The sequence below is a fragment of the Mobula hypostoma genome, chromosome 3 (assembly GCF_963921235.1).
Source record: "Mobula hypostoma chromosome 3, sMobHyp1.1, whole genome shotgun sequence".
In the NCBI taxonomy this organism is placed as follows: Eukaryota; Metazoa; Chordata; class Chondrichthyes; order Myliobatiformes; family Myliobatidae; genus Mobula; species Mobula hypostoma.
The window spans coordinates 55,003,376-55,017,798 of NC_086099.1; the positions used below are offsets into that span (position 1 = coordinate 55,003,376).

The 14,423-nt window shown below is 39.8% G+C and overlaps 1 long non-coding RNA gene across 2 annotated transcripts in view; it reads right to left on the reverse strand.

Moving 5' to 3' along the window:
* The window catches only part of LOC134343415 (uncharacterized), a 131,166-nt gene extending 117,195 nt beyond the window's left edge, over window positions 1–13,971 (reverse strand). For both annotated transcript variants that reach the window (XR_010017224.1, XR_010017223.1), the window contains exon 1: window positions 13,731–13,971. This is a non-coding gene — a long non-coding RNA (uncharacterized LOC134343415). The remainder of the gene's footprint in view (window positions 1–13,730) is intronic.
* Window positions 13,972–14,423: the final 452 nt, after the last annotated feature.

The following is a 14,423-nucleotide window of genomic DNA, read 5'->3' on the forward strand; positions in this document are numbered from 1 at the left end:
GCTATTGTGCTTTTGGCCTTCAGTGACATTAATTCAATGTTAGAACAAAGCAGCATAGGTTCTTAATGCTCATGTGCTTGGGTGGTTTACCAAAGGATCTGGAGCACTGCAGTCTTGTCTAGGTAATTATGATGTGGATAGTTTTCCACTGAGAGGAAAATCTTTGGACAATTCCTGTTGCCTGATAGCACTGGTTTTACCAGTTCCAGTACATAATTACTTTGCAATTATCTGTTCATGGAGAAGACCAACTCCATCCAAGTGTTCACCTCTTAGAATTATTAGATCGAGCTGAATGGTGACATTATTGTATCACAAAGCTTCTGCTACTGTCATTTGATATCAATGCCAAATACATCTTTCTTTCCCCTCCCTTTCCAGCCTTTTTAAAGGGGCATTCCCTCCAGGACCTTCTTGTTCAATACTCCCCTAACTCCACTATTCCAAACAGCCAAGTGAAAGAGGAATTTACTTGTACATATTTCAACTTAGTAATAATACAGTTGGTGCTCAAAGTGTGTTTCTTCTGTACTAAGGAACATGAATGCAGATTTGGTGACTGCTTTTCAGAACATCCTCATTCAGTCTGCAAAGATGTCCCTAAGGCTCCTGCTGCTTGTCATTCTAATTCTCCATTCCAATCTTACCTCAAACTCTCTGCCTTTATTTTTCAATGCTATTTCAATGAATCTCAACAAAATTTTGAACAATAGAACCTTATCCTTCGACTATACACATTATAGAATTCAGGACTCAACACTGAATTAAAGAATTTCAGACAATCACCTTTTCTAGCCTTATGTCTCACTTCTCCATGACATACAGATTATTTTTTTCTCCTTTTCTGGTCATTTCCATTCACTTTTTCCACTTACATTATCCCCAAAACAGATTTTCACCATTTTTTCTCAGCTGACGCCACAATCATTGGTATCTTTTTTTCTTTTCCATATCACAGAATTCCCCTTTTGGTCTCTTTGCCCTTCTCTTGCCTTAACTGCTCCTTTCTGGAAATTAAAAAGAAACTGTAACTTTCCCAGTGCTGATGAAAGGTAATCATTCTGAAACATAAACTTCACTTGCAAATAATGTTCCCTGACCTGCATTTTCTATGTCTTTGGAGTACTCTTATTCTTCAACCTACGATTTGTAGGAGAATGGATGCACGTTTAGAACTGATTGGTCCTCATCTTATTGAATTGTGTGAAAATAAAATCAAATTTGTCACATAGACCTTCCTTGCTCTCCAGGACTCTGCTGATGTGCAGTTTTGCCTTCAAATAATGTTTTTGACTCTAATGTTGTTTGAAATTTTAGATGCCGTAAAGAAAACATTGTTTTTTTTTGCATATTATACTTCGCTATACTCTACAGTTTTCTGTGCTGCTGTTCCTGCATTATTATTGTTAATGACTGCACTGTTTGCTGCTGAGTTTTTGCAAAGCATTTCTCCTTTGGCATAGATTTCTAAACAGCACAGTTGTCAGCAGCTACAGTCCTGACCTCCAACCAGTCTGCTCAGCATGGGCATTTCATTGAGTCTGTCAATGACTGTCAGAGATGTGAAAAGGAACAGTTGCTCAGGCAGCTGGGAAAAAACCAGATGTGCTTACAACTCAGGTGTCTGTGTCACTTGGCAAGGGGCCAGGAACAAAGACTGCAGTTCTCAGCACAACTACTTGGCCAAGAATGGGGAGATCTCCTTTCACAAGGAAGTACATGAAAGCCTTTACGAGAGCTCAACCAGCAAGAAATTTCATACGGTGACAGCCTTTCTTTTTGGGCTTAAAGTCAGTGACCATTTTGTCATCATTTCCTTCGGAACATTAGTGCGGGTGTTTGCCATGTTAGTTAGACTGCAGAATATTGATGCACTGAAGAGACTGTAGAGCTTTGTTTGACATGAAAGAACACAAGTCAGTTTCTCTGTGTAAAAGAATAAACACAATGAAAAGGTACAGAACCTTCAGCAGGTGGCAAACTGCACTTAAACTTTAGGAGCACGTTGGTTCCATTATAATCTTTTTTTGCTGCCAATGAAGACAGGCCTATTGATATTTAGAGTCTACGTCAGGGTTGTCATTGACATTATTAAGGAATGTATATTAAGTATCAGCAGGAGTGTATCAGGAAAGCACAAAATAAAAGCTAACTTGTTTTCTTTTTGCTTCCTATCTCTGTCAACCTCTGTGCATACTTACAACAAAAAGCCTACCGCACAAGTTCAGCAGATTTGTTGGGATAAAAGTACATTTTGTATCAATGCACTTCTGGAATTCTGCAATATTCATCACCATAAATAAAAAATATGATCCTTTCTGTAAGAAAACTAAACAAGTAAATTGGGAGTAGCGCACACAAAATGCTGGAAGAACTCAGCAGGTCGGGCAGCATCTATGGAAAAGAGTAAGCAGCTGATGTTTCGGGCCAAGGCCCTTCATCGGGATATGATGGGGGCTGGCCTAGTGAGTTCCTCCTGCATTTTGTTTGTGCTATTTTAGATTTCAGCATCTTCAGATTCTCTTAAGTTTAAAATAAATTGAGAGGTTGAGTTCATTTTGGAGAACATTGATTTTTTTGATGACATCACAATATGTATTTTGTTTATTTGTTCAGGAAACATCCAGAAGTATGTGAATGGATAGCCATAAAGCAAAGGAAATGCCACTCATAATATCTGTGTGAAATGCAATGCAGCAACTGGATGCAGAAAATGTCCTTCTGTTTGTACTGTTGGCTCCATATTGGATGGTAGTATTAGATACTGGAAAATTTACAGAACTCATTGACAATGTGAGGCTGTGGAATGTATGTATTATAAATATTTGTGAAATATTATGCAAGCTTTACTTATCAGCCTAATCACAGTCAAGAATCTTTGATACTGGCTCTGCAAACACAAGAAGCTAAAAGTTGTGATGAATGACTCTAGCACCCACATATGTTTAAATACTGAATGGCCAAAATATTTATTAAGCCAGTTATAAGGAATAGCATTTTAAAAACTAGATTTATGATGCAGTTATTTAAATTTGACTATATACAATATCTACAGACATTAAAAAAAACAGAAAATACTGGATGTCCTCAGCTTGTCATGTAGAATCTTTGGAGTGAGAAGCAGTCAACATTTCAGATGAATGCTTTCAGCAGAACTGCACCTACAGTGTTTTAGCTTTTCAGTTTCTTGTAATATTTTTCTTGCATGTAAATCTACCCAGATATTCAAGTGTTAGAGCCCCAAACCTTACAGCAGGTCTTACAAAAGACTTCTAACGGATCGAGACCTAAGTTTTCAATTATGGGATGCATGTCACTGCAGATGACAGAACATTGCCTCCCATACCACATACAATAATAAAGTCTGTGTGAAGAACAATCTTTCAGATTCCCTCAGGGAAAAATTCCCTTATGATGAAGAGAGTCCTGTTAATGGAGTCACTTTCATTCAGGTTTAAGAGCAGATGTTCTCCCTTCACTTTTGATTGGCGTGGAAGTGTAAAGACACCAGACAGTTGGACTGAGCAGTTCTAAAAATCAGGTAGATGAATCTAGGCAGGTAATGGTGCTGACTGCAGTGCTGACTGCTTTCTATTTCACTAGCAGCTGCTCCTGAGAATAATTTGTCAAAACATAAATCACCGCTACCTGCAATGCAAATGGATGTAGCAAGAACAAAGCCAAAAACGGATTTTCTGCTAAAGAAGGACATTCTTTTAGCACTGTCAGGTTTTTGCGAAATGGCTCATATGCTGATTGTGACTCTTCTGAAATTGCTGAAGTTCATAGAGAAGGTTATGTTTATGGAGGAGGATATTTATTCGGCAAGACCAGACATGCAGCCACAACAACTAACAGGTAAGGCCTTCAGGGGGCATTTCATTGTATCTTTTCTTCATCTGACTGCTTATTATTTTCCAGTGATCTATATAGCAGTCCAAACTACTCTTACACACAGTTTGCAGAAAGATAATTTAAAATGCAGAATTGAGAATAAAATTAGTCATTGGAAAATTAACTAGATCTGGTCCAACCATAATAGTCCATCAATTTTATTCAGCTTTTGAAATCTGCGTGTTTTAAGCAGAAACTAAAGCAACATTCCATCTTTTCCAATCAGATCTTAGGTTAACATTATCCTCTGTCTTCTTGAGAAACAAATTAGCCCATAATTCTTACTTTTTTTTTCAAAGCATCCTGTGATATAGAAAATTGAGGTATTAGGACCAGAGCAAGTGGAGGCATTTCATTGCTTGAGCCTACTCGACTATTCAATGTGATGGCATATCTTGCGTTAGCTCTCTTCCTTGCTGACTCTCCTATCCCTAGATAAAGTTTTCAAAAAATAAATTGTTTGTTAAAAGATATATAGATCTTAATCTGGGGTAGAGAGTTTAAAAAATCAGTCTCAAATTAAGATTCTGCCTCCTTTTCTTCAAATAGTGGATACAGATTCTGCCTGTCAATTAATTTAAGGTACGCACTGGTGCTGTGTATGTTTCAGTGAGATAAGCCATCATATTTCACTTGCAGGGATCATGGTCCAGCTTATTCACACTCTCCTTTTAGGATGATACATACTCCCAGGAATCAACCCAATGAGCTTTTGTTGCAGCATCTCAAGAAAAGGATTTAATTTAGAATATTATACTAGGATAAAAGTCAAGGTATCTACAAAGGCTTACTCAGGCAATCCCAAAATGCTAGAGGAGCTCAGCATATCCAGTAGCATTTATGATGAAGGAAGTTGGCTCAAAAAGTTAGCTCTTTATTCCTCTTCATAGATGCTGTCTCAGCTGCTGAGTTCCTCCAGCATTCAGTGTGTGTTACTCTGGATTTCCAGCAATTGCAGAATCTCCAGTGCTTATGCCTTTCTCAGCAATGCCTCACTAATAACGTAATGATCTCCAAACAACAGGGACTACAACACACCAACCATGCCTGGAACCACCACATCCCCACCATAATTAGCACATGTAAAAGACTCTTGGCTTTTTTGCCTGCAAGTGCCAGTATTGACTTAATGAGAACAAATAGGAAATCAAGAGCTAATTAATCACAAGTGCCAGCTTTCTGAGAATTGGAAGCATCACCATGTCTTAAAGAAAACAGATCTACATTAGCTCCTAAAGATCAAGTTCCATCAAATAGAAGATATTGTGGGTGGTAGAGCACAGGAGACCCAATGACATCCATGACATGAGGACGCCTCATCATTTTCAAGGCCATTTAAGTCTGGAATTCCAAAAGTCTTATCCTCATGATCATAATAAATGGCAGTGCAGGCTCGAAGGGCCAAATGGCCTACTCCTGCACCTATTTTCTATGTTTCTATGTTTCTATCTTGAAACCTAAGGAAGAACTAGAGCTTATCAAGGACAGAGTAGAAATTATTATGAGAATCATTTGAAAGAACTTTCAGAAGAGACTCTGCCTTTGACACAGATCTCTTTGATTGCCCCACAGTCCACTATTCTATCCAGTCTCATTGGTATACAAGGTCAATAAGAGGTTGGAAAAAAATATGCCAGCTGAAAAGCAAACAGCAAGAGCTCTACAGCAGATGGCATCTCTGCTAAAGTTTTAAAAACTTGGCAGAGATGAAAATCCCAGCATCAGCTCCCCCTTTTGGAAGAGGAGGAGCTGGCAGTAATCTCAGAGTCTGTGTAATCATGACCACCTTCAAGAAAGAGACGAACCCAGTTGTAATTACAAAGGGTCTGCCACGGAGAAAGTCTTTTCAAACTCCTTCTCAGCTGCCTCTTTCCAATAGGCACAGATCTACTCCTGGAGTCACAGCTGGGGTGGGCTGGCAGCACAGCACAGCACACCTTGCAATGCCAATGATCGAGGTTCAATTCCTGCTGATGTCTGTAAGGAGTTTGAACTTTCTCTCTGCAGGTTTCCTGCGGGTGCTCTGGTTTCCTTGCACATTCCAAAAATGTACCGTTTGGTAAGATTTAGTAAATTGTGGGCATGCTATGTGTTACTGGACGCATGGTGACGCTTGCTGGCTACCCCTAGCATATCCTCAGATTTTGTTGGTCGTTGTTGCAAATATTGAATTTCACTGCACTTTTTGATGTTTCAATGTACAAATAACAAATAAAGCTAATCAATGTTGATTCTGTCCATTGAGAAATACAATGAAGATGGATCTTTGCCATGTAAACATTCGTAGGAACATTTTAAAAGCGCCTTCGATCACTGAGTCACAATGATCTTCTGCAACCTCAGAAGAACTCTGGCAGTCAGTGGAAAGGGACTATGAAGAATCCACCTCAAATTTAGCTGCATTCAGAAATTAATCACCCTCAACAACTGTCTCAATACTCCCTGCAGATTGGGGTCCATCAAAACTGTCTCCTCGCACCAGCCCTCAATCTCCTCACAACAATAGTTTGCTTCATCTCCTCTGCTGGAGCACAACAAATAAGAAAACTGTTCAATATTCATCACGTCTACTTCAGAGCATAAAGCTTTAAAAGGGCCCTGAGGGGCAAGTTTCTCACACAGAAAATTGTGAGTACATAGAAAGAGCTGCCAAAAGAAGTGGCAGAGGTGGGAAGAATTACAATGATTAAAAGTCATTTGAAAGAGTTCATGGATAGGAAATGTTTAAAGGGATATGAGCTAAATACAGGCAAATACAGGGACTAGCTCATTGGAAGGCATCTTGGTTGGCATGGATTTGGACCAAAGGGTCTGTTTTCATGTTGTATGGCTTAGATTCTGAAAGTTCACTCTACTACCTACCCCAAAAGGAACTACCTGAAAGAAGCAACAGGATAGGTTTGGAAAACAAACATTATGAACCGTCTTCAAGAAAAAGCAATGCATTATAGTAAACAGAGACTGATACACAGATTATTTATCACAAAGTAAATTTATTTAACTAACATAGGAATTGAGGAAAATGGCTTAAACTAATGTTGCCTTTTGCTGAAGAGAAACTTTAGCCCTGAATCAAATGAGTTGAGGTGTTTCACAAATATTGTGACAGTGCACGTTCCAACCTCAAGGTTGGATAAATGTAATTTTTAATACTGTGAGCTTCAGGGTGTACAGCAGCTCAAAAAAGACCTCGGTGTGCTCTTATTATATGGGTGTTTCCCAGCAGGAATCTGATAAGTAATACTTTAATAGCTTTCTTGATTCATCAGAGTGTTACTGATTGATTGATGTTGATGTTGTCACTGATGGTGGCAATGCTTTGTTGGAATTGGGAGTTTAATCCATGCGGTCATGTTCCAACAAATTTAGTCACTGTTTGCACAGTGAAGTAAATCCTGTGAAGGAAGTTTTTTTTCCCCCAGTGCTTGCTCATTCTGCTTGTATCTATCCATATCCATGGGAGGATTGCTGGGTATTTTCCTTTGAAAATACAAACACACAACTTTGTCTTCTTTGTGCAAAAGAACCGCTGGAGGAACTTAAGAAATCAAGCTGCATCTGAAGCCGATTGAGCTCCTCCAGCAGTTTGTTTTTTTTGTTCTAGCTTCCAGAATCTGCAGTCTCTTTTGTGTCAAACTGCCTTCCTCGTCTTTTTATCTTCTTTTTCATCATCCGTTCTAAGTCTGTGAGATCGAAGGTGACTGGTAAAGCCCATGTAGAAATGCAGACTCCTGCTGCGATGCAGGTGATAGTGGGTGGGGTCATGGTAGCAGTACAGTGTTTGGGGGGCGTAGGCCATTAACTTGTTTGGGAGGTTCTATGCTCCTTCAGCTGCTATTGTTTGCATGCTCTCATCAAAGAAAATAAAGGTACTTTCCACGACCCTTCTCCACTAGCGTTAATGGCCTTGACCCAGGGATTTCCATGATCTGACGAAAGTTTCAAGGGGGTTTTGAGAACATTATTGCCATCTGTGCCATCCTGAAAGTTTCTTGCCACAGCAGAGATCGAATTGAATTGAATTGAATTGATGTTTCAGAAAGGACAGTGAGGGGGGCAAAAGAGGTGGGGGCATGACACTGTTGATCAGAGATAGTGTCACAGCTGCAGAAAAGGTGGACGCCATGGAGGGATTGTCTACGAAGTCTCTGTGGGTGGAGGTTAGTAACAGGAAGAGGTCAATAACTTTACTGGGTGTTTTTTTATAGGCCAGCCAATAGTAACAGGGATGTCGAGGAGCAGATAGGAAAATAGATCCTGGAAAGGTGTAATAATAACAGAGTTGTCATGATGGGAAATTTTAATTTCCCAAATATCGATTGGAATCTCCCTAGAGCAAGGGGTTTAGATGGGGTGGAGTTTGTTAGGTGTATTCAGGAAGGTTTCTTGACACAATATGTAGATAAACCTACAAGAGGAGAGGCTGTACTTGATTTGGTATTGGGAAATGAACCTGGTCAGGTGTCAGATCTCTCAGTAGGAAAGCATTTTGGAGATAGTGATCACAATTCTATCTCCTTTAACATAGCATTGGAGAGGGATAGGAACAGCCAAATTAGAAAAGCGTTTAACTGGAGTAAGGGGAATTATGAGGCTATCAGGCAGAAAATTGGAGGCTTAAATTGGAAATAGATGTTCTCAGGGAAAAGTGAGGAAGAAATGTGACAAATATTCAGGGGATATTTGTGTGGAGTTCTACATAGGTACGTTCCAATGAGACAGAGAAGTTATGGTAGGGTACAAGAACCGTAGTGTACAAAGGCTGTAATAAATCTCGTCAAGAAGAAAACAAAGCTTACAAAACGTTCAGAGAGCTAGGTAATGTTAGAGATCTAGATGATTATAAGGCTAATAGGAAGGAGCTTAAGAAGGAAATTAGGAGAGCCAGAAGGGGTCATGAGAAGGCCTTGACGGGCAGGATTAAAGAAAACCCCAAGATGTTCTACAAGTATGTGAAGAGCAAGGGGATAAGATGTGAAAGAATAGGACCTATGAAGTGTGACAGTGGGAAAGGTTGCTATGTTATTCACCACTGTACAGTTTATAGTTGGCCAACAACACATTATTGCAAGTTAGAGTTGCTAATACACAGAAGTTTTCTGTTCTTTTGACAAAATTACATTTCTTGTGAGTTGAATAATGAGTAGAGAAAAATAGGGAACCTATCACATAGTGGGTTTGCCCAAGTCCTTTCCTTAACAAAAATACAGCAATCTCTTTGTCTTAAACATTTCAATTGGTCCAATATCTATACATTTTTTTTAGAAGAGTGGGTTCAATATTTCCATTATATTTTGTAAGAATGTGATTCCAGTTTTCATTCATCACTGAACAAGATCAAATTTTAATAGTGAACATTTTTAACCTATAAATTGTCTTAATAATTTAAAACCCAAATTTTGTGCCGATTTTCCTCATGTCTTCAAAGTTCAAAGTAAATTTATTATCAAATTATTGTATGTATATGTCAACTATACTAGCCTAAGATTAATTTTCTTTTGGACATTCACAGTAAAACAAGGAAGTACAATAGAATCAATGAAAAGCTACAAAAATTGACCAACAACCAATGTGCAAGAGAAGACAAATGGTGCAAATACAAAATACTAAAATACATACAACCTGTAAGGAGACAAATCTCAAAGTTGTGTATACGTAGTATGCATACATTGAACTTTGAAATAAATATATACATGCATTCGTACATAAATAAATAATCCTAAGAACATGAGTTGTAGAATCCTTGAAAGTGGGTCCATAGGTTGTGGAATCGGTCTGATGTTGAGGTATGTGAAGTTATTCATGCTACTTCAGGAACCTGATCATTGAAGGGTAATTAATACCTATTCCTAAACCTGGTAGTCTGGGATCTAAAGCTCTTGTACCTCCATCCCAATGATAACAGCGAGAAGAGAGCATGACCTTGCTGTTGAGGATCCTAAGATGTCGCCAGAAGGTGGCTTCTTCGAGCTCATCTGCAAAACAGCTTTATTTCTTCCCCTTACTGTCCCTTTTTTCTTCCGCTTCAAAGTGTGTGGGGTTCTCTTGGTCTGTGACCTACAGCTGCACTCAAACTACGGTTCTTTACGGTGGTGGTTCCCATTCCCAGAGCTTACGAACCGGCCGTTTTTCGAAATCTCCAGGATGCAGCCTGGAAGATATGTGCCTTCAGGGCAAGGCCCTGAGGCCCTGTGGAAGAACTGATTTCATGTTAGCATCGCCAACTGAGGTGTCGCAGGAGAAAGGGAATATCGCAAATGGCTTTTTGGGGCCTCTGTACTCGAATGATCTCTTTCTTTCTCGCTCTCAAATACTTTAATCTTATATCAGTCATTTATTTTTCCACATTCTCCTCAACCACCCTCAAATTCTACCATTCACATACATTTTAAGGGAAATTTACAATAGCCAATTAACCCACCCAATCCACAGATCTTTGGGATGTGGTAAGAAACCAGAGCAGCCAAAGTAAACTCATAAGGTTATAGGAAGAATGTGTATCCTCCATACAGACAGCAGAGTTGGGTGAGAGGTTGTTGTGAAAACATTCAACCAGATTTTCAATCTCCTTCTGAAGTGCTGACTCTTCACCACCTTTGATTTGGTCATGCAAAACCCCATCTTGAACGTGAAGCTGCTCCTTATTGTTTCAAAGTCAAACATATAATAGCTTTCCAAATCTACTTTCATATTTCATTGCCCTCAATGCTACGTCAGCTAACAAGAAGATACCATACAAGCATAAGCAAGGATGCATTACTAGCAGAAGCATTCAGCTCATATTCTACCAGGCAACAAGAATTCCTCTTTTCAGCAATGTGTTGGAAATAGGCATCCAACAATGGTTCATCAAAATGCCTGCTCATCCCTGGCAGGATCCAATGAGACAAAATCAGTGCCTCCTCCCAGATAACATCTTCAGCAGGGATAATCTGATTACACTCAAGCCTACAGTCAGTAAACAATCTTAATTGACCTCAAAACTGCAACCCCACACTATCTTTCTATAGGGGCACAACTGAGAGCATCCTGACTGACTGCATCACTGCCTGGTATGGGAACTGCACTTCCCTGAATTGCAGGACTCTGCAGAGAATGGTGTGGACAGCCCAGCACATCTGTAGATGCGAACCCCACTATTCAGGACATTTACAAAGACAGGTGTATTAAAAGGATCATTAGAGACCTGAGTCACCCCAACCACAAACTGTTCCAGCTGCTGCCATCCGGGAAATAGTACTGCAGCATAAAAGCCAGGACCAACAGGCTCTGGGGCAGCTTCTTCCACCAGGCCATCAGACTGATTAATTCATGTTGATGCAACTGTATTTCTATGTTATATTGACTATCCTGTTGTACATAATATTTATTATAAATTACTCTAATTGCACATTGCACATTTGAATGGAGATGTAATGTAAGTAATAAAAGTAATTTATAGAAACATAGAAACATAGAAACCCTACAGCACAGTACAGGCCTTTCAGCCCACAGAGTTGTGCTGAACATGTCCCTGCCTTAGAAATTACTCAGCTTACTTATAGCTCTCTATTTTACGAAGCTCCATGTACCTATCTAAAAGTCTCTTAAAAGATCCTATCGTATCCGCCTCCACCACCATTGCTGGCAGCCTATTCCACGCACTCACCACTCTCTGCGTAAAAAACTTACCCCCGACATCTCCTCTATACCTACTCCCCAGCACCTTAAACCTGTGTCCTTTTGTGGCAACCATTTCAGCCCTGGGAAAAAGCCTCTGACTATCTGCACAATCAATGCCTCTCATCATCTTACACACCTCTATCACGTCACCTCTCATCCTCCGTCGCTCCAAGGAGAAAAGGCCGAGTTCACTCAAGCTATTTTCATAAGGCATGCTCCCCAATCCAGGCAACATCCTTGTAAATCTCCTCTGCACCCTTTCTATGGCTTCCGCATCCTTCCTGTAGTGAGGCGACCAGAGCTGAGCACAGTACTCCAAGTATGCTCTGACCAGGGTCCGATATAGCTGCAACATTACCTCTCAGCTCCTAAATTCAATTCCACCATTGGTGAAGGCCAGTACACTGTATGCCTTCTTAACCACAGAGTCAACCTGCGCAGCTGCTTTGAGTACCCTATGGACTCAGACCCCGAGATCCCTCTGATCCTCCACACTGCCAAGAATCATACCATTAGTAGTATATTCTACCACCATACTTGACCTACCAAAATGAACCACTTCACACTTATCTGGGTTGAACTCCATCTGCCACTTCTCAGCCCAGTTTTCCATCCTATCAATGTCCTGCTGTAACCTCTGACAGCACTCCACACTCCCAACACCCCCAACCTTTGTGTCAACAGCAGACTTACTAACTCATCCCTCCACTTCCTCATCCAGGTCATTTATAAAAATCACAAAGAGCAAGAGTCCCAGAACAGATCCCTGAGGCATTCCACTGGTGACCAACCTCCATGCAGAATATGACCGTCTACAACTACTCTTTGCTTTCTGTGGGCAAACCAGTTCTGGATCCACAAAGTAATGTCCCCTTGGATCCCATGCCTCTGTACTTTTTCAATAAGCCTCGCATGGGGTACCTTATCAAATGCCTTGCTGAAATCCATATACACTACATCTACTGCTCTTCCTTCATCAATATGTTTAGTCACATCCTGAAAAAATTCAATCAGGCTCATAAGGCATTACATGCCCTTGACAAAGCCATGCTGACTACTCCTAATCATATTATACCTCTCCAAATGCTCATAAATCCTGCCTCTCAGGATCTTCTCCAACAAAGTACCAACCACTGAGGTAAGACTCACTGGTCTATAATTTCCTGGGCTATCTCTACTCCCTTTCTTGAATAAAGGAACAACATCCGCAACCCTCCAATTCTCCAGAACCTCTCCCGTCCCCATTGATGATGCAAAGATCATCGCCAGAGGCTCAGCAATCTCCTCCCTCGCCTCCCACAGTAGCCTGGGGTACATCTCATCCGGTCCCAGTGACTTATCCAACTTGATGCTTTACAAAAGCTCCAGCACATCCTCCTTCTTAATATCTACATGCTCAAGCTTTTCAGTCTGCTGCAAGTCATTACTACAATCACCAAGATCCTTTTCCATTGTGAATACTGAAGTATTCATTAAGTACCTCTGTTATTTCCTCCGGTACCATGATACTTTGTTTCCTTATACTTCCAGAAGCCAAGAAGTACTAAAAGATATCTAATGTGACTATAGCAAGCATAACAAAAGCAAAATGTGTTACTTTGTTGTGAAAGAAAGCCAGAGTACAATTTGTCTAAGGTAACATATATAATTAATTTAATTTATATATTTATGGCCCACCAAGGCCATCTTGGCTTGCTAAGATCAATTAGCTAAAACATGCTCATGACTAAGTTGAAAGTAAAACTCAGATTCTGAATCAGAATCAACTTTAATATCACTGGTCTATGTGTCACGTGACCGACAACAATGAATATAGAATTGAGTCAGGTTTTATAAACAAATAACCATTTATTAAACTCTGCTCAATATTAGTAAAAAGATAAACAAACGAAAACCTTAACCGGAAGTAAACTGCTATGCAGCCATTTAACAAACCGCCAAACTCAGTACTAGTTCTTAAAGCGGTAAATGCGAACACAGTTTTAAAGTGGTAAATTAGAACACGTTTCTTAGAATGGTAAATTTGAAAGTCCAAGCGATTTATACAGTCAATTAGGAGAGACTTTCCTGAAGTAAAGAATTCCTTGAAGACGTGTCGTTACTGCTGATCCCAGCCAGAATCTGCCTTGTCAGGATTCACAACAACAGAAATAAACAGCTTAAAAAGAACTAACCTTTTTCCTGGTGAGCGAACCTCGCACAAACTTCCTTGCTCTTTTGGCAGGAGTTATTCTAGATGCAGGTCACTATCTCTTGACCGAAGAATCAATAAGGTCAATCCTTTACGAAACTGCCGAACGACACCAACTTTACTCGACTCGGTGAATTCCTGAATTTTGGTAAGGTCTTCACTCTCCAATACTACTTATAAAAGAAAGTAGAACTCCACCTTAAAACAAAACTGCATCATCGGCCGAATACGCAGCAAAAACGGAGTATCTAACACAAAACTAAACTGAAAACCCTAACTGTGTCACCAGTGGTCTCCCTTTTATATACCTGTTGAGAACAACTTATTATGTGACCTCACTTTGGCAGGAAAATTACATCATGTGACCTCCGCAAGACCATTACATCATCCTCATAAGACAGTCACAAGATATCCCTCATAAGACAGTCACAAGATATCCATGAGGTATATAACATATGTCATGAAATTTGTTGTTTTGCAGCAGCAGTACATTTCAATACATAATAATAAAAAAGCTATAAACTACAATAAAAAATATATATTTTAAGTTAAATGAGTAGAAAAGGGTTAGGCAAAAAAAGAAAACAAAAGAAATAATGAGGTAGTGTTTACGGGTTCATTGTCCATACAAAAATCTGATGACGGAGGGGAAGAAATAATCCCTAAACCTTGAGTG